This window comes from Eucyclogobius newberryi, unplaced genomic scaffold (genome assembly GCF_026437365.1).
Source record: "Eucyclogobius newberryi isolate DKJ021-1_F unplaced genomic scaffold, fEucNew1.0.hap1 SCAF_8, whole genome shotgun sequence".
NCBI classification, from domain to species: Eukaryota; Metazoa; Chordata; class Actinopteri; order Gobiiformes; family Gobiidae; genus Eucyclogobius; species Eucyclogobius newberryi.
In genome coordinates, this window is record NW_027316500.1 from 35,745,182 (window position 1) to 35,770,181 (window position 25,000).

The following is a 25,000-nucleotide window of genomic DNA, read 5'->3' on the forward strand; positions in this document are numbered from 1 at the left end:
CATCAGAATTGTTTTCATATTTACAAAAGAAAAAGCAGCTCCGCCTCCCTCACAGCCCCTCCCTCACTGCACACAGCCCCTCCCTCACTGCACACAGCCCCTCCCTCACTGCACACAGCCCCTCCCTCACTGCACACAGCCCCTCCCTCACTGCACACAGCCCCTCCCTCACTGCACACAGCCCCTCCCTCACTGCACACAGCCCCTCCCTCACTGCACACAGCCCCTCCCTCACTGCACACAGCCCCTCCCTCACTGCACACAGCCCCTCCCCAGCTGTACTCTAGCGCCCCCTGTCTCACCCGGTCCCCGCTCTGACACAGTGGTTAGCATTAGCTCTGACACAGTGGTTAGCATTAGCTCTGACACAGTGGTTAGCATTAGCTCTGACACAGTGGTTAGCATTAGCTCTGACACAGTGTTTAGCATTAGCTCTGACACAGTGGTTAGCATTAACTCTGACCACAGTGGTTAGCATTAGCTCTGACACAGTGGTTAGCATTAGCACTGACACAGTGGTTAGCATTAACTCTGACCACAGTGGTTAGCATTAGCTCTGACACAGTGGTTAGGTTAGCGTTAGCTCTGACACAGTGGTTAGCATTAGCTCTGACACAGTGGTTAGGTTAGCATTAGCTCTGACACAGTGGTAAGCTCTGACACAGTGGTTAGCATTAGCTCTGACACAGTGGTTAGCATTAGCTCTGACAAAGTGGTTAGCATTAGTTCTGACACAGTGGTTAGCGTTAGCTCTGACACAGTGGTTAGCGTTAGCTCTGACACAGTGGTTAGCGTTAGCTCTGACAGAGTGGTTAGCATTAGCTTTGACACAGTGGTTAGCATTAGCTCTGACACAGTGGTTAGCGTTAGCTCTGACACAGTGGTTAGCATTAGCTCTGACACAGTGGTTAGCGTTATCTCTGACACAGTAGTTAGTTCTGACACAGTGGTTAGCATTAGCTCTGACACAGTGAGCTAGCTGAACTAAACCAGCGCTAAAGTTCAGCTAAACCAGAACAACAAGAAAAATGTTGTTGTTCTGGGAACCAAACATAACCTGATCTAGACCTTGTCCTAGACCATGTCTTAGACCCAGTCCTAGACCATGTCCTAGACCCAGTCCTAGACCATGTCCTAGACCATGTCCTAGACCATGTCCTAGACCCTGTCCTAGACCATGTCCTAGACTCTGTCCTAGACCATGTCCTAGACCATGTCCTAGACCCTGTCCTAGACCGTGTCCTAGACTCTGCCCTAGACCATGTCCTAGACTCTGTCCTAGACCATGTCCTAGTCCATGTCCTAGACTCTGTCCTAGACCATGTCCTAGACCCTGTCCTAGACCATGTCCTAGACCCAGTCCTAGACCCTGTCCTAGACCATGTCCTAGACTCTGTCCTAGACCTTGTCCTAGACCATGTCCTAGACCATGTCCAAGACCCAGTCCTAGACCCTGTCCGAGACCCAGTCCTAGACCCTGTCCTAGACCCTGTCCTAGACCCAGTCCTAGACCATGTCCTAGACCATATCCAAGACCCAGTCCTAGACCCTGTCCTAGACCATGTCCTAGACCCAGTCCTAGACCCTGTCCTTGACCCAGTCCTAGACCATGTCCTAGACACAGTCCTAGGCCCTGTCCTAGACCATGTCCTAGACCATGTCCTAGACCATGTCCTAGACCCAGTCCTAGACCATGTCCTAGACCATGTCCTAGACCCAGTCCTAGACCATGTCCTAGACCATGTCCTAGACCCAGTCCTAGACCATGTCCTAGACCCTGTCCTAGACCCAGTCCTAGACCATGTCCTAGACCCAGTCCTAGACCCAGTCCTAGACCATGTCCTAGACCCTGTCCTAGACCATGTCCTAGACCCAGTCCTAGACCCTGTCCTAGACCATGTCCTAGACCATGTCCTAGACCCAGTCCTAGACCATGTCCTAGACACAGTCCTAGACCATGTCCTAGACCCTGTCCTAGACCATGTCCTAGACCCAGTCCTAGACCCTGTCCTAGACCATGTCCTAGATCCAGTCGTATACCCTGTCCTAGACCATGTCCTAGACCCTGTCCTAGACACAGTCCTAGACCATGTCCTAGACCATGTCCTAGACACAGTCCTAGACCATGTCCTAGACCCAGTCGTAGACCCTGTCCTAGACCATGTCTTAGACCCAGTCCTAGACCATGTCCTAGACCATGTCCTAGACCATGTCCTAGACCCAGTCCTAGACCATGTCCTAGACCATGTCCTAGACCCTGTCCTAGACCATGTCCTAGACCCAGTCCTAGACCCTGTCCTAGCCATGTCCTAGACCCTGTCCTAGACCATGTCCTAGACCATGTCCTAGACACAGTCCTAGACCATGTCCTAGACCCAGTCGTAGACCCTGTCCTAGACCATGTCCTAGACCATGTCCTAGACCCAGTCCAAGACCAAGTCCTAGACCATGTCCTAGACCCAGTCGTAGACCCTGTCCTAGACCATGTCCTAGACCCAGTCCAAGACCATGTCCTAGACCATGTCCTAGACCCTGTCCTAGACCCTGTCCTAGACCATGTCCTAGACCCAGTCCTAGAACCTGTCCTAGACCATGTCCTAGACCCAGTCCTAGACCATGTCCTAGACCATGTCCTAGACCATGTCCTAGACCCAGTCCTAGACCATGTCCTAGACCATGTCCTAGATCCTGTCCTAGACCATGTCCTAGACCCAGTCCTAGACCCAGTCCAAGACCATGTCCTAGACCCAGTCCTAGACTATGTCCTAGACCATGTCCTAGACCATGTCCTAGACCCAGTCCAAGACCAAGTCCTAGACCATGTCCTAGACCCAGTCGTAGACCCTGTCCTAGACCATGTCCTAGACCCAGTCCAAGACCATGTCCTAGACCATGTCCTAGACCCTGTCCTAGACCATGTCCTAGACCCAGTCCAAGACCATGTCCTAGACCCTGTCCTAGACCCTGTCCTAGACCCAGTCCTAGACCATGTCCTAGACCCTGTCCTAGACCCAGTCCAAGACCATGTCCAAGACCATGTCCAAGACCATGTCCTAGACCATGTCCTAGACCCTGTCCTAGACCCAGTCCAAGACCATGTCCAAGACCATGTCCAAGACCATGTCCTAGACCCAGCTGTTTAGTCCGGTCCTGATGCGGTCGAGTCTCAGGAAATGTCCTCTATGATTAGTCCTGGACTGGGTCTAGTTTGTGTCCAGGTCTAGTCCTCCGCTGGTCCTTGGTCCTGGTCCTGGTCCTTGGTCCTGGTCCTGGTCCTGGTCCTGGTCCTGGTCCTGGACCTGGTCCTTGGTCCTGGTCCTGGTCCTTGGTCCTGGTCCTGGTCCTGGTCCTGGTCCTGGACCTGGTCCTGGTCCTGGTCCTGGTCTGGTCCTGGTCCTGGTCCTGGTCTGGTCCTGGTCCTGGACCTGGTCCTGGTCCTGGTCCTGGACCTGGTCCTGGTCCTGGTCCTGGTCCTGGACCTGGTCCTGGTCCTGGTCCTGGTCCTGGTCCTGGTCCTGGTCCTGGTCCTGGTCCTGCAGGTGGACACTGCTCTGGTTTTATTTAGTCTGTAATTATGAACGATCCGCGACCACAGCAAAGAGCTGATGATGACAGGGAGCAAGACCGGGTCTGAACCGGGTCTGAACCGGGTCTGAACCGGGTCTGAACCGGGTCTGAACCGGGTCTGAACGGGTCTTAACCGGGACTAACCTGGGACTAGTGTAGTCCCGGTTTAGTCCTGGTTCAGACCTGGTTTGGTATCGGTATAAACCTGGTTTAGTCCTGGTTTCAATGTTCCGTTTGTGCAAATGTGAACGCAGCCTAAAACCAGATCTAAACCAGATCTAAACCAGGACTGAACCAGGTCATGCTGCGGTCTGGTTCAGGACCTGGTCTGGTCCTGTTCCTGGTCCTGGACCTGGTTCAGGTCCTGGTCCTGGTCCTGGACCTGGTTCAGGACCTAGTCTGGTCCTGGTCCTGGTCCTGGTCCTGGACCTGGTTCAGGACCTGGTCCTGGTCCTGGTCCTGGTCCTGGTCCTGGTCCTGGTCCTGGTCCTGGTCTGGACTTGGACTCGTTCGTCACACTGAGGTCTGGATCTTCCTCAGTCAGACTTAAACTCTGTCATTATTCTGTTATTAACCTCAACATCTGCAAAACCAGGACCAGGACCAGGACCAGGACCAGGACCAGAACCAGGACCAGGACCAGGACCAGGACCAGAACCAGGACCAGAACCAGGACCAGGACCAGAACCAGGACCAGGACCAGGACCAGGACCAGGACCAGGACCAGGACCAGGTCCTGAACCAGGTCCAGGACCAGGACCAGGAGGGACATGAGGGACATGAAGGATATGAGGGACATGAGGGATATGAGGGACATGAGGGACATGAGGGACATGAGGGACATGAAGGATATGAGGGACATGAGGGACATGAGGGACATGAGGGACATGAGGGACATGAGGGACATGAGGGATATGAGGGACATGAGGGACATGAGGGACATGAGGGATATGAGGGACATGAGGGACATGAAGGATATGAGGGACATGAGGGACATGAAGGATATGAGGGACATGAGGGACATGAGGGATATGAGGGATATGAGGGACATGAGGGACATGAGGGATATGAGGGACATGAGGGACATGAAGGATATGAGGGACATGAGGGACATGAGGGACATGAGGGATATGAGGGACATGAGGGACATGAGGGACATGAAGGATATGAGGGACATGAGGGACATGAGGGATATGAGGGACATGAGGGACATGAGGGACATGAGGGACATGAAGGATATGAGGGACATGAGGGACCTGAGGGACATGAGGGACATGAGGGACATGAGGGACATGAGGGACATGAAGGATATGAGGGACATGAGGGACATGAGGGACTGTGTGTATCTCATGTCCACATGCAGGACAGCTCTGAAGAGTGAAAAGGACATTAAAAGGACATTAAAAGGACATTAAAAGCTGGACAGACTGGGATGTCCAGAGCCTGTGGAGGCTTGAGATCCTGATCCCATGTGACACGTCTCTGATTATTCCTGTAAAAGAGTCAAAACCGACCAAAATAACATGTGTCAATCCAGCATCAAAGTGAAGAAACCAAATCACACCAGTGGAATAAAAGGATAAAACCAGTGGAATAAAAGGATAAAACCAGTGGAATAAAAGGATAAAACCAGTGGAATAAAAGGATAAAACCAGTGGAATAAAAGGATAAAACCAGTGGAATAAAAGGATAAAACCAGTGGAATAAAAGGATAAAACCAGTGGAATAAAAGGATAAAACCAGTGGAATAAAAGGATAAAACCAGTGGAATAAAAGGATAAAACCAGTGGAATAAAAGGATAAAACCAGTGGAATAAAAGGATAAAACCAGTGGAATAAAAGGATAAAACCAGTGGAATAAAAGGATAAAACCAGTGGAATAAAAGGATAAAACCAGTGGAATAAAAGGATAAAACCAGTGGAATAAAAGGATAAAACCAGTGGAATTAAAGGATAAAACAAGTGGAATAAAAGGATAAAACAAGTGGAATAAAAGGATAAAACATTTATGATGTGAGTAAAGATGTAAAGATGTGAGTCCCCCCCTCTTACGGCTGGTTTAGATGTTTGAACTAATACGACACAAAGAGTGTGATGGAGTTTTGTTCCTCCACCGGCTCTCCTCAGGGCTGTGTTCTGTCCCCTCTCCTCTTCATTCTCTACACCAACATGTGCAGCAGCAGCAGCAGCAGCAGCAGCAGCAGCAGCAGCAGCAGCAGCAGCAGCAGCAGCAGCAGCAGCAGCAGCAGCAGCAGTAGCAGCAGCAGTAGCAGCAGCAGCAGCAGCAGCAGCACCAGCACCAGCAGCAGCAGCAGCAGTAGCAGCAGCAGCAGCAGCAGCAGTAGCAGCAGCAGCAGCACCAGCAGCAGCAGCAGCAGTAGCAGCAGCAGCAGCAGCAGCAGCAGCAGCAGCAGCAGCAGCAGCAGCAGCAGCAGCAGCAGCAGCAGCAGTAGCAGCAGCAGCAGCAGCAGCAGCAGCAGCAGCAGCAGCAGCAGCAGCACCAGCACCAGCAGCAGCAGCAGCAGTAGCAGCAGCAGCAGCAGCAGCAGTAGCAGCAGCAGCAGCAGCAGCAGCAGCAGCAGCAGCAGCAGCAGCAGCAGCACCAGCACCAGCAGCAGCAGCAGCAGTAGCAGCAGCAGCAGCAGCAGCAGCAGCAGCAGCAGCAGCAGCAGCACCAGCACCAGCAGCAGCAGCAGCAGCAGCAGTGAAGACAGATGGAGACTAAAATATGTGAGCCTGCTACAAGGAACCAAAGCAGTCATGGGAACCAAAGCAGTCATGGGAACCAAACGGGTCATGGTCCAGGTGTCCAGGATTTGGTAGATGGTGTGACACGTCCTTTTTACAGATGAACAAAACCAAAGACATGAAAATAGATTTGAGGAAACTCCTGAGGACAAAGGAAGTGACCCTCATGAAGGTCGGACGGTGGAGGGTGTAAATCATTCTAAAGATCTTGGGACTTTCATCGATAACAAACTAAACTTTAAGTCAAACTGTGAAGCTGTGATAAAAAGGGAACCAGCGTTTGCACTGAAGAGGAAACTGTGCTTCATCCTGGAGTCTCCTTTAACCTGGAGTCTCCTTTAACCTGGAGTCTCCTTTAACCTGGAGTCTCCTTCATCCTGGAGTCTCCTTTAACCTGGAGTCTCCTTTAACCTGGAGTCTCCTTTAACCTGGAGTCTCCTTCATCCTGGAGTCTCCTTTAACCTGGAGTCTCCTTCATCCTGGAGTCTCCTTTAACCTGGAGTCTCCTTTAACCTGGAGTCTCCTTTAGCCTGGAGTCTCCTTTAACCTGGAGTCTACTTTAACCTGGAGTCTCCTTCATCCTGGAGTCTCCTTTAACCCGAAGTCTCCTTTAGCCTGGAGTCTCCTTTAACCTGGAGTCTCCTTTAGCCTGGAGTTTCCTTTAACCTGGAGTCTCCTTTAACCTGGAGTCTCCTTTAACCTGGAGTCTCCTTCATCCTGGAGTCTCCTTTAACCTGGAGTCTCCTTTAGCCTGGAGTCTCCTTTAACCTGGAGTCTCCTTTAGCCTGGAGTCTCCTTTAACCTGGAGTCTCCTTTAACCTGGAGTTTCCTTTAACCTGGAGTCTCCTTCATCCTGGAGTCTCCTTTAACCTGGAGTCTCCTTTAGCCTGGAGTCTCCTTTAACCTGGAGTCTCCTTCATCCTGGAGTCTCCTTTAACCTGGAGTCTCCTTTAGCCTGGAGTCTCCTTTAACCTGGAGTCTCCTTCATCCTGGAGTCTCCTTTAACCTGGAGTCTCCTTTAACCTGGAGTCTACTTTAACCTGGAGTCTCCTTCATCCTGGAGTCTCCTTTAACCCGAAGTCTCCTTTAGCCTGGAGTCTCCTTTAACCTGGAGTCTCCTTTAGCCTGGAGTCTCCTTTAACCTGGAGTCTCCTTTAGCCTGGAGTCTCCTTTAACCTGGAGTCTCCTTTAACCTGGAGTCTCCTTTAGCCTGGAGTCTCCTTCATCCTGGAGTCTCCTTTAGCCTGGAGTCTCCTTTAACTTGGAGTCTCCTTCGTCCTGGAGTCTCCTTCATCCTGGAGTCTCCTTTAACCTGGAGTCTCCTTTAACCTGGAGTCTCCTTTAACCTGGAGTCTCCTTTAACTTGGAGTCTCCTTCATCCTGGAGTCTCCTTCATCCTGGAGTCTCCTTCATCCTGGAGTCTCCTTTAACCCGAAGTCTCCTTTAGCCTGGAGTCTCCTTTAACCTGGAGTCTCCTTTAGCCTGGAGTCTCCTTTAACCTGGAGTCTCCTTTAACCTGGAGTCTCCTTTAACCTGGAGTCTCCTTCATCCTGGAGTCTCCTTTAACCTGGAGTCTCCTTTAGCCTGGAGTCTCCTTTAACCTGGAGTCTCCTTTAGCCTGGAGTCTCCTTTAACCTGGAGTCTCCTTTAGCCTGGAGTCTCCTTTAACCTGGAGTCTCCTTTAGCCTGGAGTCTCCTTTAACCTGGAGTCTCCTTTAACCTGGAGTCTCCTTTAACCTGGAGTCTCCTTTAACCTGGAGTCTCCTTTAGCCTGGAGTCTCCTTTAACCTGGAGTCTCCTTTAACCTGGAGTCTCCTTCATCCTGGAGTCTCCTTTACTCTCTTGTACCTGCTTCTGAAGAGTGCAGACACTTTCCTGCTCGCTCCGCTTGCTATCGCTGCTTTCCTTATTTATTTTGATTTTTCATCAGTTTTTGTCTTCCAAACATTTTTGCTTTAGACTTTTTCAAGTAAACCAAGGATTTTAAGAACATTTTTCCAGTTTTAACGACGTATCTGACGCCAGCGACATGTCCGGGAGAAGAAGTGAGAAAGACTGTGAACGCTGTCGGAAATATCAACAAGAAATTAATGAGCTGAAAACACGGATATTTGTTTTGGAATCTGAAAAAGTTCTTCACGATACCATTCCTGTGTCAACCGACGGTAAGAAGAGCACACTTTTTACAAGAACAACTGCTACTTTCAACCTAAACCGCAGTGACTCTGTGTCGTTTCCAAAACTGTCTAAAAACCAGAAAGACCAGGCTGTTTCTGGAACAAACTTGGAGCAAAGCCTAAACGATACAAAGATAACGTGAAGTCACCTAAAATACAGCTCACCAACAGATTTTTACCACTTTCAGAGATGGAATTAAATGAAAAAAGGAAAGATGACGTGGCCAAAATACAGCGAGGAGGAACTGTGCCAGGAGCCAAGGTCATACGGATTGTTTTGATAGGAGACGGGGCGATAAGTCACGTGACGCATGAAAAGATAAACACACATTCTTTTCCAAGCGCCACTGTTTCTGAGATAACGTCACTCCTTCCAAATATTATGGCTAAGCATGGAGGAGCTAAACAGCTGATTGTGCACGTGGGTGCAGTGGACATGCGGCGGGAACAGACTGAAGTTTTGAAAAAAGACTTCTTGAAGTTATTCGACGTGCTTGATAAAATGGAAATCAAAACATTCATAAGTGGACCTCTTCCAAACATCGACAGGAGGATAAACAAGTTTAGCCGGCTTCTTCAGCTGAACACATGGCTGTCCAAAGAGTGTCCCCCGAGAGGACTACACTACATTGAGAACTTCTATCTATTCTGGAAACGAGAGGACCTGTTTAAGAGAAATGGCCCCCACCTATGCAGAGGTGGAGTGAGGGTGCTGACAGAGAACCTGCTCCACGCTCTGAGGCATTGGACTGGGCCTGGACAGGGTCCTGAGCAGATAGTTAGAGAAGAGAGGAATGAGAGAAGAATTCCTGCTCCATCAGCCAGAGACCGAGCCAATGTTTCAACATCAAAAGCATCACAACCTCAGCCTCCACCAAAGGATTCATCAGCAGCTGCTCCACCACCACCAGCAAAGGATTCAGCTCCAGCTGCTCCACATTCACCTCCACCGCCTCCAGCAAAGGAACAATCTTCAAAGGCCTTGGACCCATCTGTGACAAGCCCAACAACATCCCTGTCATCGCCCCTGCCTTCAACCAGCCCTGGGTTCCCCCTGCAACATCTACTCCCACTAAAGATTCATCATTCTCCTTCTCATCTCCACTCTCACCCATGGGCCTTCCCAGCCATTTTGAAAGTCTGATCAAATCAGGCATTAAGATGGCTCCACTCACGCCCAATATAGCAAGGGCTATGCCGACTACACCAACAAAAGCCCCACCACCCATCCCCCCTCGCCTCTCACCTGGTCCCAAACTCTCCTTGGCTACAAAAGCCCCACCACCCATCCAACCTCGCCTTTTACCTGGTATCTCCCATAGCTAGGATGCACTGGGTCTCAGCGTTGCCGGGACTTATTGTCACATTAAAAATCAAACCAACCCGGGGCCCTATGTAAAAAGAGCCCCCCCTAGTGCTATTTCTGTAGTCACATCATCACACAGATGGAAAAACAAAATGCGAGTCAGGCCCAATCTGAGAAATGTGATTCATATTCCCTGTGAAAAGATAAAGCCCAGTCCCACTGAAACTAGTCTGAAACTTGCTGTGCTAAATGTCAGATCCTTATGTAACAAATCTCTCTTAATTAATAATTTTATTTCTTCTTATAATCTTGATTTTATGTTTTTAACTGAAACATGGCTTGACAAAAACACAGGAAATGTAGTTCTGATAGAATCTGCTCCACCCAACTTTAAGTTTGAATCTGAAACACGAGAAAACAAAAAAGGGGGTGGAGTCTGTGCTGTCTTTAGAGATGAAATAATTACCCGCAGGTTGTCTTTTGGGGTGTTTTCATCATTTGAGTATGTATCCTTTAAAATGGAGCTAAAACGGTCTCCATCCATTCTCTTCATTGTTTTATACAAGCCTCCCCAGCACTGCCAAAGTTTTATTGATGATTTTACTGAGATGCTTTCAGTCGTATGCACAGACTTTGATGGTTTGGTCATTACAGGTGATTTCAACGTGCATGTTGATAATATTTGTGACAGAAACGCTAAAGAGCTTGATGCTGTCCTTGAAACCTTCAGTCTTACTCAGCATGTGAGAGGCCCCACCCACAGCAAAGGACACACTCTAGATCTCATAATTACAAAGGGGGTAAATATTTCAAATGTTAATGTGATCGATGTTGCTCTGTCTGATCATTTCTGTGTCTTCTTTGACCTGTCTGTTTCTCCCAAACCTCCGGTTGGTCCTGCAGTTGTTCAGAGGAGACACATAAGTGATGGCACAGGTGCACTGTTTATGGAAATGATAAACTTTGAAAATGTCTCATGTTCTAATGTAAATGATTTGTTGAACTCTGTTACATCTAGTGTTTTGAATGTTCTGGACACCATCGCCCCTATAAAGGCTAAAATGGTAAAAAATAAGCAGAAGGCGCCGTGGAGAAATGATGATTGGGTCAGGGCACAGAAAAGGGAGTGCCGCAGGGCCGAACGGAAATGGCGCAAGTCAAAGCTCCAGGTTCAAAAAGAGATTTACAAAGAAAAGCTGAACATGTACAACCTAATCTTATGTAGAACTAGGGAAAGATATTTTTCTGAAATAATTGGAAGCTGCAGTAACAACTCGCGTGTCCTGTTTGCCACAGTAAACAGATTAACAAACCCTCCAGCTCAGCTGCCGTTAGAACTCATTTCCACATCCAAGTGTAATGAGTTTGCATTATTCTTTAATGACAAAGTTCAGGGCATTAAAAATGCTATAAATCCCACAATGCAAAAAATTACCCTAAAACCACCAAGACACTTAGAGCTAACTCACTTTGCACCAGTAACTGACAAAACTGTCCATGAGATCATCACCAGTCTGAGTTCATCTACATGCTGCCTTGATGTGTTACCCACCAAATTTCTAAAGTCTGTGCTGAACAGTTTGTTAGCACCATTCACTCACATAGTTAACATGTCGCTTCAATCTGGAACATTCCCAATGTCTTTGAAAACTGCGGTCATAAAGCCTCTCCTAAAGAAGAGCAGTCTTGATGCCGCAGTACTGAGTCATTACCGGCCCATCTCTAATCTGCCATTTTTGGGCAAAGTCTTTGAAAAGGTTGTTTACCAACAGCTCACAGATTTCCTCTTAATAAACAACTCATTTGATGTTTTTCAGTCAGGTTTTAGACCTCATCACAGCACTGAGACTGCTCTTGTCAAGGTGACAAATGACATCCGCCTGAACACTGACACGGGCAAAGCCTCAGTCTTAATTCTGTTAGATCTGAGTGCTGCTTTTGACACTGTCGATCATGGGATCCTCTTACAGAGACTAGAGGACTGGGTGGGCATCACTGGCACTGCCCTAAACTGGTTAAGGTCCTATCTGGAAGACAGGAAGTACTTTGTTGAAATTGGTAGCTGTGTCTCAGACCACATGACCCTGACCTGTGGAGTGCCCCAAGGGTCAGTCCTGGGTCCCCTTCTGTTCAACCTCTACATGCTGCCGTTGGGTCAGTTGATACGCAGTGAAAATGTGTCCTATCACAATTATGCAGACGAGTCAGATCTATGTTTCACTATCGGCAGGTGACTATGGACCAGTAGATTCACTCTGTCACTGCATCCAACAGATCAGTTTGTGGATGCAAAACAACTTTCTCCAGCTGAACTCAGACAAGACTGAAATAATCGTTTACGGCCCACAGAAACAAAGAGAAAGTGTTAGCGGTCACCTCCAGAGTCTCGCTCTAAAACCTACAAACCAAGTTAGAAATCTGGGGGTAATAATGGACTCAGACTTGAACTTTAATAGCCACGTCAAATCAATAACATCAGCAGCTTTTTACCATCTAAAAAACATTGCCAAAATCAAAAATATAGTGTCAAAACCAGATTTAGAGAGACTTATCCATGCGTTTGTCTCCAGTAGATTAGACTACTGTAACGGCCTGCTCACTGGTCTCTCCAAACGAGTTGTAAAACAGCTGCAGTACATCCAGAACGCTGCTGCTCGGGTCCTGACTAGAACCAGGAAGTACCATCACATTAGTCCTGTTCTCAGGTCTCTGCACTGGCTCCCTGTGGCTCAGAGAATAGACTTTAAAGCAGCTCTGCTTGTGTACAAGTCTCTCCATGGCCTAGCACCAAAGTACATCTTGGATATGTTAGTGCCATATGAACCATCTCGGACTCTGAGGACCTCAGGGACCGGCCTCCTGCTGGTGCCCAGAGTCAGGACAAAACATGGACCGGCCTCCTGCTGGTGCCAGAGTCAGGACTAAACATGGGGAATCTGCGTTTCAGTTTTATGCAGCTAAAATCTGGAACAGTCTTCCTGAAGATGTGAGACAGGCTTCTACTCTGACAATGTTCAAATCTAAGCTAAAAACAGTTTTGTTTAGCTGCGCATATGACTGAAAGGATTTTTTCTTTGCACTCTTCTCTTTTGTTTGTGATTTTATTAGTTTAGAAAATCAGTTGGATTGATAATTTTTAATTTAGTTAATTTTATTGTATTTCTGTTTCTGTAATTTCTTTGTGATTTGAATGCATTTTTCCTGCTGTGAAGCACTTTGAATTGCCTTGTGTATGAAATGTGCTCTACAAATAAACTTGCCTTGCCTTGCCTTGCCTTTAACCTGGAGTCTCCTTTAGCCTGGAGTCTCCTTCATCCTGGAGTCTCCTTTAACCTGGAGTCTCCTTTAACCTGGAGTCTCCTTTAACCTGGAGTCTCCTTCATCCTGGAGTCTCCTTTAACCTGGAGTCTCCTTTAACCTGGAGTCTCCTTTAACCTGGAGTCTCCTTCATCCTGGAGTCTCCTTTAACCTGGAGTCTACTTTAACCTGGAGTCTGCTTCATCCTGGAGTCTCCTTTAACCCGAAGTCTCCTTTAGCCTGGAGTCTCCTTTAACCTGGAGTCTCCTTTAGCCTGGAGTCTCCTTTAACCTGGAGTCTCCTTTAGCCTGGAGTCTCCTTTAACCTGGAGTCTCCTTCATCCTGGAGTCTCCTTTAACCTGGAGTCTCCTTTAACCTGGAGTCTCCTTTAGCCTGGAGTCTCCTTCATCCTGGAGTCTCCTTTAACCTGGAGTCTACTTTAACCTGGAGTCTCCTTCATCCTGGAGTCTCCTTTAACCCGAAGTCTCCTTTAGCCTGGAGTCTCCTTTAACCTGGAGTCTCCTTTAGCCTGGAGTCTCCTTTAACCTGGAGTCTCCTTTAACCTGGAGTCTCCTTTAACCTGGAGTCTCCTTCATCCTGGAGTCTCCTTTAACCTGGAGTCTCCTTTAGCCTGGAGTCTCCTTTAACCTGGAGTCTCCTTTAGCCTGGAGTCTCCTTTAACCTGGAGTCTCATTTAACCTGGAGTCTCCTTTAACCTGGAGTCTCCTTCATCCTGGAGTCTCCTTTAACCTGGAGTCTCCTTTAGCCTGGAGTCTCCTTTAACCTGGAGTCTCCTTCATCCTGGAGTCTCCTTTAACCTGGAGTCTCCTTTAACCTGGAGTCTCCTTTAGCCTGGAGTCTCCTTCATCCTGGAGTCTCCTTTAACCTGGAGTCTACTTTAACCTTGAGTCTCCTTCATCCTGGAGTCTCCTTTAACCCGAAGTCTCCTTTAGCCTGGAGTCTCCTTTAACCTGGAGTCTCCTTTAGCCTGGAGTCTCCTTTAACCTGGAGTCTCCTTTAACCTGGAGTCTCATTTAACCTGGAGTCTCCTTTAACCTGGAGTCTCCTTCATCCTGGAGTCTCCTTTAACCTGGAGACTCCTTTAGCCTGGAGTCTCCTTTAACCTGGAGTCTCCTTCATCCTGGAGTCTCCTTTAAGCTGGAGTCTCCTTTAACCTGGAGTCTCCTTTAGCCTGGAGTCTCCTTCATCCTGGAGTCTCCTTTAACCTGGAGTCTACTTTAACCTGGAGTCTCCTTCATCCTGGAGTCTCCTTTAACCCGAAGTCTCCTTTAGCCTGGAGTCTCCTTTAACCTGGAGTCTCCTTTTGCCTGGAGTCTCCTTTAACCTGAAGTCTCCTTTAGCCTGGAGTCTCCTTTAACCTGGAGTCTCCTTTAACCTGGAGTCTCCTTTAACCTGGAGTCTCCTTCATCCTGGAGTCTCCTTTAACCTGGAGTCTCCTTTAGCCTGGAGTCTCCTTTAACCTGGAGTCTCCTTTAACCTGGAGTCTCCTTTAACCTGGAGTCTCCTTTAACCTGGAGTCTCCTTTAGCCTGGAGTCTCCTTCATCCTGGAGTCTCCTTTAACCTGGAGTCTACTTTAACCTGGAGTCTCCTTCATCCTGGAGTCTCCTTTAACCCGAAGTCTCCTTTAGCCTGGAGTCTCCTTTAACCTGGAGTCTCCTTTAGCCTGGAGTCTCCTTTAACCTGGAGTCTCCTTTAACCTGGAGTCTCCTTTAACCTGGAGTCTCCTTCATCCTGGAGTCTCCTTTAACCTGGAGTCTCCTTTAGCCTGGAGTCTCCTTTAACCTGGAGTCTCCTTTAGCCTGGAGTCTCCTTTAACCTGGAGTCTCATTTAACCTGGAGTCTCCTTTAACCTGGAGTCTCCTTCATCCTGGAGTCTCCTTTAACCTGGAGTCTCCTTTAGCCTGGAGTCTCCTTTAACCTGGAGTCTCCTTCATCCTGGAGTCTCCTTTAACCTAGAGTCTCCTTTAACCTGGAGTCTCCTTTAGCCTGGAGTCTCCTTCATCCTGGAGTCTCCTTTAACCTGGAGTCTACTTTAACCTGGAGTCTCCTTCATCCTGGAGTCTCCTTTAACCCGAAGTCTCCTTTAGCCTGGAGTCTCCTTTAACCTGGAGTCTCCTTTAGCCTGGAGTCTCCTTTAACCTGGAGTCTCCTTTAACCTGGAGTCTCATTTAACCTGGAGTCTCCTTTAACCTGGAGTCTCCTTCATCCTGGAGTCTCCTTTAACCTGGAGTCTCCTTTAGCCTGGAGTCTCCTTTAACCTGGAGTCTCCTTCATCCTGGAGTCTCCTTTAAGCTGGAGTCTCCTTTAACCTGGAGTCTCCTTTAGCCTGGAGTCTCCTTCATCCTGGAGTCTCCTTTAACCTGGAGTCTACTTTAACCTGGAGTCTCCTTCATCCTGGAGTCTCCTTTAACCCGAAGTCTCCTTTAGCCTGGAGTCTCCTTTAACCTGGAGTCTCCTTTTGCCTGGAGTCTCCTTTAACCTGAAGTCTCCTTTAGCCTGGAGTCTCCTTTAACCTGGAGTCTCCTTTAACCTGGAGTCTCCTTTAACCTGGAGTCTCCTTCATCCTGGAGTCTCCTTTAACCTGGAGTCTCCTTTAGCCTGGAGTCTCCTTTAACCTGGAGTCTCCTTTAACCTGGAGTCTCCTTTAACCTGGAGTCTCCTTCATCCTGGAGTCTCCTTTAACCTGGAGTCTCCTTTAACCTGGAGTCTCCTTTAGCCTGGAGTCTCCTTTAACCTGGAGTCTACTTTAACCTGGAGTCTCCTTCATCCTGGAGTCTCCTTTAACCCGAAGTCTCCTTTAGCCTGGAGTCTCCTTTAACCTGGAGTCTCCTTTAGCCTGGAGTCTCCTTTAACCTGGAGTCTCCTTTAGCCTGGAGTCTCCTTTAACCTGGAGTCTCCTTTAACCTGGAGTCTCCTTTAACCTGGAGTCTCCTTTAGCCTGGAGTCTCCTTTAACCTGGAGTCTCCTTCATCCTGGAGTCTCCTTTAACCTGGAGTCTCCTTTAACCTGGAGTCTCCTTTAGCCTGGAGTCTCCTTCATCCTGGAGTCTCCTTTAACCTGGAGTCTCCTTTAGCCTGGAGTCTCCTTCATCCTGGAGTCTCCTTTAACCCGAAGTCTCCTTTAGCCTGGAGTCTCCTTTAACCTGGAGTCTCCTTTAGCCTGGAGTCTCCTTTAACCTGGAGTCTCCTTTAGCCTGGAGTCTCCTTTAACCTGGAGTCTCCTTTAACCTGGAGTCTCCTTTAGCCTGGAGTCTCCTTCATCCTGGAGTCTCCTTTAACCTGGAGTCTACTTTAACCTGGAGTCTCCTTCATCCTGGAGTCTCCTTTAACCTGGAGTCTCCTTCATCCTGGAGTCTCCTTCATCCTGGAGTCTCCTTCATCCTGGAGTCTCCTTTAACCCGAAGTCTCCTTTAGCCTGGAGTCTCCTTTAACCTGGAGTCTCCTTTAGCCTGGAGTCTCCTTTAACCCGGAGTCTCCTTTAACCTGGAGTCTCCTTTAACCTGGAGTCTCCTTTAGCCTGGAGTCTCCTTTAACCTGGAGTCTCCTTTAACCTGGAGTCTACTTTAACCTGGAGTCTCCTTCATCCTGGAGTCTCCTTTAACCCGAAGTCTCCTTTAGCCTGGAGTCTCCTTTAACCTGGAGTCTCCTTTAGCCTGGAGTCTCCTTTAACCTGGAGTCTCCTTTAACCTGGAGTCTCCTTCAGCCTGGAGTCTCCTTCATCCTGGAGTCTCCTTTAACCTGGAGTCTACTTTAACCTGGAGTCTCCTTCATCCTGGAGTCTCCTTTAACCCGAAGTCTCCTTTAGCCTGGAGTCTCCTTTAACCTGGAGTCTCCTTCATTCTGGAGTCTCCTTTGACCTGGAGTCTCCTTTAACCTGGAGTCTCCTTTAACCTGGAGTCTCCTTTAGCCTGGAGTCTCCTTTAACCTGGAGTCTCCTTTAACCTGGAGTCTCCTTTAACCTGGAGTCGCCTTCATCCTGGAGTCTCCTTTAACTTGGAGTCTCCTTCATCCTGGAGTCTCCTTCATCCTGGAGTCTCCTTTAACCTGGAGTCTCCTTTAACCTGGAGTCTCCTTTAACCTGGAGTCTCCTTTAACTTGGAGTCTCCTTCATCCTGGAGTCTCCTTCATCCTGGAGTCTCCTTTAGCCTGGAGTCTCCTTTAACTTGGAGTCTCCTTCGTCCTGGAGTCTCCTTCATCCTGGAGTCTCCTTTAACCTGGAGTCTCCTTTAACCTGGAGTCTCCTTTAACCTGGAGTCTCCTTTAACTTGGAGTCTCCTTCATCCTGGAGTCTCCTTCATCCTGGAGTCTCCTTCATCCTGGAGTCTCCTTTAACCTAGAGTCTCCTTCATCCTGGAGTCTCCTTCATCCTGGAGTCTCCTTTAACCTGGAGTCTCCTTTAACCCGAAGTCTCCTTTAGCCTGGAGTCTCCTTTAACCTGGAGTCTCCTTTAGCCTGGAGTCTCCTTTAACCTGGAGTCTCCTTTAACCTGGAGTCTCCTTTAGCCTGGAGTCTCCTTCATCCTGGAGTCTCCTTTAACCTGGAGTCTACTTTAACCTGGAGTCTCCTTCATCCTGGAGTCTCCTTTAACCCGAAGTCTCCTTTAGCCTGGAGTCTCCTTTAACCTGGAGTCTCCTTCATTCTGGAGTCTCCTTTGACCTGGAGTCTCCTTTAACCTGGAGTCTCCTTTAACCTGGAGTCTCCTTTAGCCTGGAGTCTCCTTTAACCTGGAGTCTCCTTTAACCTGGAGTCTCCTTTAACCTGGAGTCGCCTTCATCCTGGAGTCTCCTTTAACTTGGAGTCTCCTTCATCCTGGAGTCTCCTTCATCCTGGAGTCTCCTTTAACCTGGAGTCTCCTTTAACCTGGAGTCTCCTTTAACCTGGAGTCTCCTTTAACTTGGAGTCTCCTTCATCCTGGAGTCTCCTTCATCCTGGAGTCTCCTTCATCCTGGAGTCTCCTTTAACCTGGAGTCTCCTTTAGCCTGGAGTCTCCTTTAACCTGGAGTCTCCTTTAGCCTGGAGTCTCCTTTAACCTGGAGTCTCATTTAACCTGGAGTCTCCTTTAACCTGGAGTCTCCTTCATCCTGGAGTCTCCTTTAACCTGGAGTCTCCTTTAGCCTGGAGTCTCCTTTAACCTGAAGTCTCCTTCATCCTGGAGTCTCCTTTAACCTGGAGTCTCCTTTAACCTGGAGTCTCCTTTAGCCTGGAGTCTCCTTCATCCTGGAGTCTCCTTTAACCTGGAGTCTACTTTAACCTGGAGTCTCCTTCATCCTGGAGTCTCCTTTAACCCGAAGTCTCCTTTAGCCTGGAGTCTCCTTTAACCTGGAGTCTCCTTTAGCCTGGAGTCTCCTTTAACCTGGAGTCTCATTTAACCTGGAGTCTCCTTCATCCTGGAGTCTCCTTTAACCTGGAGTCTCATTTAACCTGGAGTCTCCTTTAACCTGGAGTCTCCTTCATCCTGGAGTCTCCTTTAACCTGGAGTCTCCTTTAGCCTGGAGTCTCCTTTAACCTGGAGTCTCCTTCATCCTGGAGTCTCCTTTAAGCTGGAGTCTCCTTTAACCTGGAGTCTCCTTTAGCCTGGAGTCTCCTTCATCCTGGAGTCTCCTTTAACCTGGAGTCTACTTTAACCTGGAGTCTCCTTCATCCTGGAGTCTCCTTTAACCCGAAGTCTCCTTTAGCCTGGAGTCTCCTTTAACCTGGAGTCTCCTTTTGCCTGGAGTCTCCTTTAACCTGAAGTCTCCTTTAGCCTGGAGTCTCCTTTAACCTGGAGTCTCCTTTAACCTGGAGTCTCCTTTAACCTGGAGTCTCCTTCATCCTGGAGTCTCCTTTAACCTGGAGTCTCCTTTAGCCTGGAGTCTCCTTTAACCTGGAGTCTCCTTTAACCTGGAGTCTCCTTTAACCTGGAGTCTCCTTCATCCTGGAGTCTCCTTTAACCTGGAGTCTCCTTTAACCTGGAGTCTCCTTTAGCCTGGAGTCTCCTTTAACCTGGAGTCTACTTTAACCTGGAGTCTCCTTCATCCTGGAGTCTCCTTTAACCCGAAGTCTCCTTTAGCCTGGAGTCTCCTTTAACCTGGAGTCTCCTTTAGCCTGGAGTCTCCTTTAACCTGCAGTCTCCTTTAGCCTGGAGTCTCCTTTAACCTGGAGTCTCCTTTAACCTGGAGTCTCCTTTAACCTGGAGTCTCCTTTAGCCTGGAGTCTCCTTTAACCTGGAGTCTCCTTCATCCTGGAGTCTCCTTTAACCTGGAGTCTCCTTTAACCTGGAGTCTCCTTTAGCCTGGAGTCTCCTTCATCCTGGAGTCTCCTTTAACCTGGAGTCTCCTTTAGCCTGGAGTCTCCTTCATCCTGGAGTCTCCTTTAACCCGAAGTCTCCTTTAGCCTGGAGTCTCCTTTAACCTGGAGTCTCCTTTAGCCTGGAGTCTCCTTTAACCTGGAGTCTCCTTTAGCCTGGAGTCTCCTTTAACCTGGAGTCTCCTTTAACCTGGAGTCTCCTTTAGCCTGGAGTCTCCTTCATCCTGGAGTCTCCTTTAACCTGGAGTCTACTTTAACCTGGAGTCTCCTTCATCCTGGAGTCTCCTTTAACCTGGAGTCTCCTTCATTCTGGAGTCTCCTTCATCCTGCAGTCTCCTTTAACCCGAAGTCTCCTTTAGCCTGGAGTCTCCTTTAACCTGGAGTCTCCTTTAGCCTGGAGTCTCCTTTAACCCGGAGTCTCCTTTAACCTGGAGTCTCCTTTAACCTGGAGTCTCCTTTAGCCTGGAGTCTCCTTTAACCTGGAGTCTCCTTTAACCTGGAGTCTACTTTAACCTGGAGTCTCCTTCATCCTGGAGTCTCCTTTAACCCGAAGTCTCCTTTAGCCTGGAGTCTCCTTTAACCTGGAGTCTCCTTTAGCCTGGAGTCTCCTTTAACCTGGAGTCTCCTTTAACCTGGAGTCTCCTTTAGCCTGGAGTCTCCTTCATCCTGGAGTCTCCTTTAACCTGGAGTCTACTTTAACCTGGAGTCTCCTTCATCCTGGAGTCTCCTTTAACCTGGAGTCTCCTTTAACCTGGAGTCTCCTTTAGCCTGGAGTCTCCTTTAACCTGGAGTCTCCTTTAACCTGGAGTCTCCTTTAACCTGGAGTCTCCTTTAGCCTGGAGTCTCCTTCATCCTGGAGTCTCCTTTAACCTGGAGTCTACTTTAACCTGGAGTCTCCTTCATCCTGGAGTCTCCTTTAACCCGAAGTCTCCTTTAGCCTGGAGTCTCCTTTAACCTGGAGTCTCCTTCATTCTGGAGTCTCCTTTGACCTGGAGTCTCCTTTAACCTGGAGTCTCCTTTAACCTGGAGTCTCCTTTAGCCTGGAGTCTCCTTTAACCTGGAGTCTCCTTTAACCTGGAGTCTCCTTTAACCTGGAGTCGCCTTCATCCTGGAGTCTCCTTTAACTTGGAGTCTCCTTCATCCTGGAGTCTCCTTCATCCTGGAGTCTCCTTTAACCTGGAGTCTCCTTTAACCTGGAGTCTCCTTTAACCTGGAGTCTCCTTTAACTTGGAGTCTCCTTCATCCTGGAGTCTCCTTCATCCTGGAGTCTCCTTTAGCCTGGAGTCTCCTTTAACTTGGAGTCTCCTTCGTCCTGGAGTCTCCTTCATCCTGGAGTCTCCTTTAACCTGGAGTCTCCTTTAACCTGGAGTCTCCTTTAACCTGGAGTCTCCTTTAACTTGGAGTCTCCTTCATCCTGGAGTCTCCTTCATCCTGGAGTCTCCTTCATCCTGGAGTCTCCTTTAACCTAGAGTCTCCTTCATCCTGGAGTCTCCTTCATCCTGGAGTCTCCTTTAACCTGGAGTCTCCTTTAACCCGAAGTCTCCTTTAGCCTGGAGTCTCCTTTAACCTGGAGTCTCCTTTAGCCTGGAGTCTCCTTTAACCTGGAGTCTCCTTTAACCTGGAGTCTCCTTTAGCCTGGAGTCTCCTTCATCCTGGAGTCTCCTTTAACCTGGAGTCTACTTTAACCTGGAGTTTCCTTCATCCTGGAGTCTCCTTTAACCCGAAGTCTCCTTTAGCCTGGAGTCTCCTTTAACCTGGAGTCTCCTTCATTCTGGAGTCTCCTTTGACCTGGAGTCTCCTTTAACCTGGAGTCTCCTTTAACCTGGAGTCTCCTTTAGCCTGGAGTCTCCTTTAACCTGGAGTCTCCTTTAACCTGGAGTCTCCTTTAACCTGGAGTCGCCTTCATCCTGGAGTCTCCATTAACTTGGAGTCTCCTTCATCCTGGAGTCTCCTTCATCCTGGAGTCTCCTTTAACCTGGAGTCTCCTTTAACCTGGAGTCTCCTTTAACCTGGAGTCTCCTTTAACTTGGAGTCTCCTTCATCCTGGAGTCTCCTTCATCCTGGAGTCTCCTTTAGCCTGGAGTCTCCTTTAACTTGGAGTCTCCTTCGTCCTGGAGTCTCCTTCATCCTGGAGTCTCCTTTAACCTGGAGTCTCCTTTAACCTGGAGTCTCCTTTAACTTGGAGTCTCCTTTAACCTAGAGTCTCCTTAATCCTGGAGTCTCCTTCATCCTGGAGTCTCCTTTAACTTGGAGCCCTGGCTCAGAACCCTTAAAGAACTCCCTCAACCAAACCATGAGGTGAGGCTGATGGAGAGCCACAGCTGACGTTTCAGTCGCAGAGACTCTGATGGTTTGACTGAGACGTTTCAGTCGCACTGAGTCTGATGGTTCGACTAAGACGTTTCAGTCGCACAGGCTCTGATGGTTCGACTGAGACGTTTCAGTCGCACGGACTCTGATAGTTCGACTCAGACGTTTCAGTCGCACAGACTCTGATCGTTCGACTGAGACGTTTCAGTCGCACAGGCTCTGATGGTTTGGCTGAGACGTTTCAGTCGCACTGACTCTGATGGTTTGACTGAGACGTTTCAGTCACACTGACTCTGATGGTTTGACTGAGACGTTTCAGTCGCACAGGCTCTGATGGTTCGACTGAGACGTTTCAGTCGCACAGGCTCTGATGGTTCGACTGAGACGTTTCAGTCGCACGGACTCTGATAGTTCGACTCAGACGTTTCAGTCGCACAGACTCTGATCGTTCGACTGAGACGTTTCAGTCGCACAGGCTCTGATGGTTTGGCTGAGACGTTTCAGTCGCACTGACTCTGATGGTTTGACTGAGACGTTTCAGTCACACTGACTCTGATGGTTTGACTGAGACGTTTCAGTCGCACAGGCTCTGATGGTTCGACTGAGACGTTTCAGTCACACTGACTCTGATGGTTTGACTGAGACGTTTCAGTCACACAGGCTCTGATGGTTTGTCTGAGACGTTTCAGTCGCACCGGCTCTGTTTGACTGAGACGTTTCAGTCGCACAGACTCTGATGGTTTGACTGAGACGTTTCAGTCGCACAGGCTCTGATGGTTTGACTGAGACGTTTCAGTCACACTGACTCTGATGGTTTGACTGAGACGTTTCAGTCACACAGGCTCTGATGGTTTGTCTGAGACGTTTCAGTCGCACCGGCTCTGTTTGACTGAGACGTTTCAGTCGCACAGACTCTGATGGTTTGACTGAGACGTTTCAGTCGCACTGACTCTGATGGTTCGACTAAGACGTTTCAGTCGCACAGGCTCTGATGGTTCGACTGAGACGTTTCAGTCGCACGGACTCTGATAGTTCGACTCAGACGTTTCAGTCGCACAGACTCTGATCGTTCGACTGAGACGTTTCAGTCGCACAGGCTCTGATGGTTTGGCTGAGACGTTTCAGTCGCACTGACTCTGATGGTTTGACTGAGACGTTTCAGTCACACTGACTCTGATGGTTTGACTGAGACGTTTCAGTCGCACAGGCTCTGATGGTTCGACTGAGACGTTTCAGTCGCACAGGCTCTGATGGTTCGACTGAGACGTTTCAGTCGCACAGGCTCTGATGGTTCGACTGAGACGTTTCAGTCACACTGACTCTGATGGTTCGACTGAGACGTTTCAGTCGCACAGGCTCTGATGGTTCGACTGAGACGTTTCAGTCGCACAGGCTCTGATGGTTCGACTGAGACGTTTCAGTCACACTGACTCTGATGGTTCGACTGAGACGTTTCAGTCGCACGGACTCTGATAGTTCGACTCAGACGTTTCAGTCGCACAGACTCTGATCGTTCGACTGAGACGTTTCAGTCGCACAGGCTCTGATGGTTTGGCTGAGACGTTTCAGTCGCACTGACTCTGATGGTTTGACTGAGACGTTTCAGTCGCACAGGCTCTGATGGTTTGACTGAGACGTTTCAGTCGCACAGGCTCTGATGGTTCGACTGAGACGTTTCAGTCGCACAGGCTCTGATGGTTCGACTGAGACGTTTCAGTCGCACAGGCTCTGATGGTTCGACTGAGACGTTTCAGTCACACTGACTCTGATGGTTCGACTGAGACGTTTCAGTCGCACAGGCTCTGATGGTTCGACTGAGACGTTTCAGTCGCACAGGCTCTGATGGTTCGACTGAGACGTTTCAGTCACACTGACTCTGATGGTTCGACTGAGACGTTTCAGTCGCACAGGCTCTGATGGTTTGGTCATTACAGGTGATTTCAATGTTCATGTGGATCATGTTTGTGACAGAAACGCTAAAGAGCCTGAGGCTGTCTTACTCAGCATGTGAGGGGCCCCACCCACAGCAGAGAGGCCCCACCCACAGCAGAGAGGCCACACCCACAGCAGAGAGGCCACACCCACAGCAGAGAGGCCACACCCACAGCAGAGAGGCCCCACCCACAGCAGAGAGGCCACACCCACAGCAGAGAGGCCCCACCCACAGCAGAGAGGCCCCACCCACAGCAGAGAGGCCACACCCACAGCAGAGAGGCCCCACCCACAGCAGAGAGGCCCCACCCACAGCAGAGAGGCCACACCCACAGCAGAGAGGCCCCACCCACAGCAGAGAGGCCCCACCCACAGCAGAGAGGCCACACCCACAGCAGAGAGGCCCCACCCACAGCAGAGAGGCCCCACCCACAGTATTTGTTTGAGCGAGTAGAGCACACAGACGATTCTGTAGAGTCTGGTTATGATCCTGGTCCTGGTCCTCAGGGACATGTGTGACGTCCCTCATTGTTTCGTGTTTGTCTTTCTCAGATTAAAGTCCAGATTTAGCCCAAACTGTCCCTGACTCTTATTGTGTCGTGTGTCAGTGACGAATGAGACGAGACCCACGTCCAAAGTCGACACGTGTCCCGGGACCGTCCTGACTCTCTCAAATACTGTCCTCTCAAATACTGTCCTCTCAAATGCTGTCCTCTCAAATACTGTCCTCTCAAATACTGTCCTCTCAAATACTGTCCTCTCAAATACTGTCCTCTCAAATACTGTCCTCTCAAATACTGTCCTCTCAAAAACTCCTTGTGTCTCTTGTCCTCCTTGTGTCTCTTGTCCTCCTCGTGTCTCTTGTCCTCCTCGTGTCTCCTCGTGTCTCTTGTCCTCCTGGTGTCTCTTGCCCTCCTCGTGTCTCTTGTCCTCCTGGTGTCTCTTGTCCTCCTGGTGTCTCTTGTCCTCCTGGTGTCTCTTGTCCTCCTTGTGTCTCTTGTCCTCCTCGTGTCTCTTGTCCTCCTCGTGTCTCCTCGTGTCTCTTGTCCTCCTGGTGTCTCTTGTCCTCCTGGTGTCTCTTGTCCTCCTGGTGTCTCTTGTCCTCCTGGTGTCTCTTGTCCTCCTTGTGTCTCTTGTCCTCCTCGTGTCTCTTGTCCTCCTCGTGTCTCCTGGTGTCTCTTGTCCTCCTGGTGTCTCTTGTCCTCCTGGTGTCTCTTGTCCTCCTGGTGTCTCTTGTCCTCCTCGTGTCTCTTGTCCTCCTCGTGTCTCCTGGTGTCTCTTGTCCTCCTGGTGTCTCTTGTCCTCCTGGTGTCTCTTGTCCTCCTGGTGTCTCTTGTCCTCCTGGTGTCTCTTGTCC

The 25,000-nt window shown here is 49.2% G+C and overlaps 2 protein-coding genes across 2 annotated transcripts in view; one reads left to right on the forward strand and one right to left on the reverse strand.

Annotated features, from left to right (window-relative positions):
* Positions 1–25,000, forward strand: part of LOC140350832 (core histone macro-H2A.2-like) — a 399,355-nt gene that overhangs the window by 229,738 nt on the left and 144,617 nt on the right. The window lies entirely within an intron of this gene.
* Positions 3,976–25,000, reverse strand: part of dnph1 (2'-deoxynucleoside 5'-phosphate N-hydrolase 1) — a 120,006-nt gene continuing 98,981 nt past the window's right edge. The window contains exon 5 of the mRNA XM_072436896.1: positions 3,976–3,990. The gene's annotated coding sequence lies outside the window, so the exon portion shown is untranslated. The remainder of the gene's footprint in view (positions 3,991–25,000) is intronic.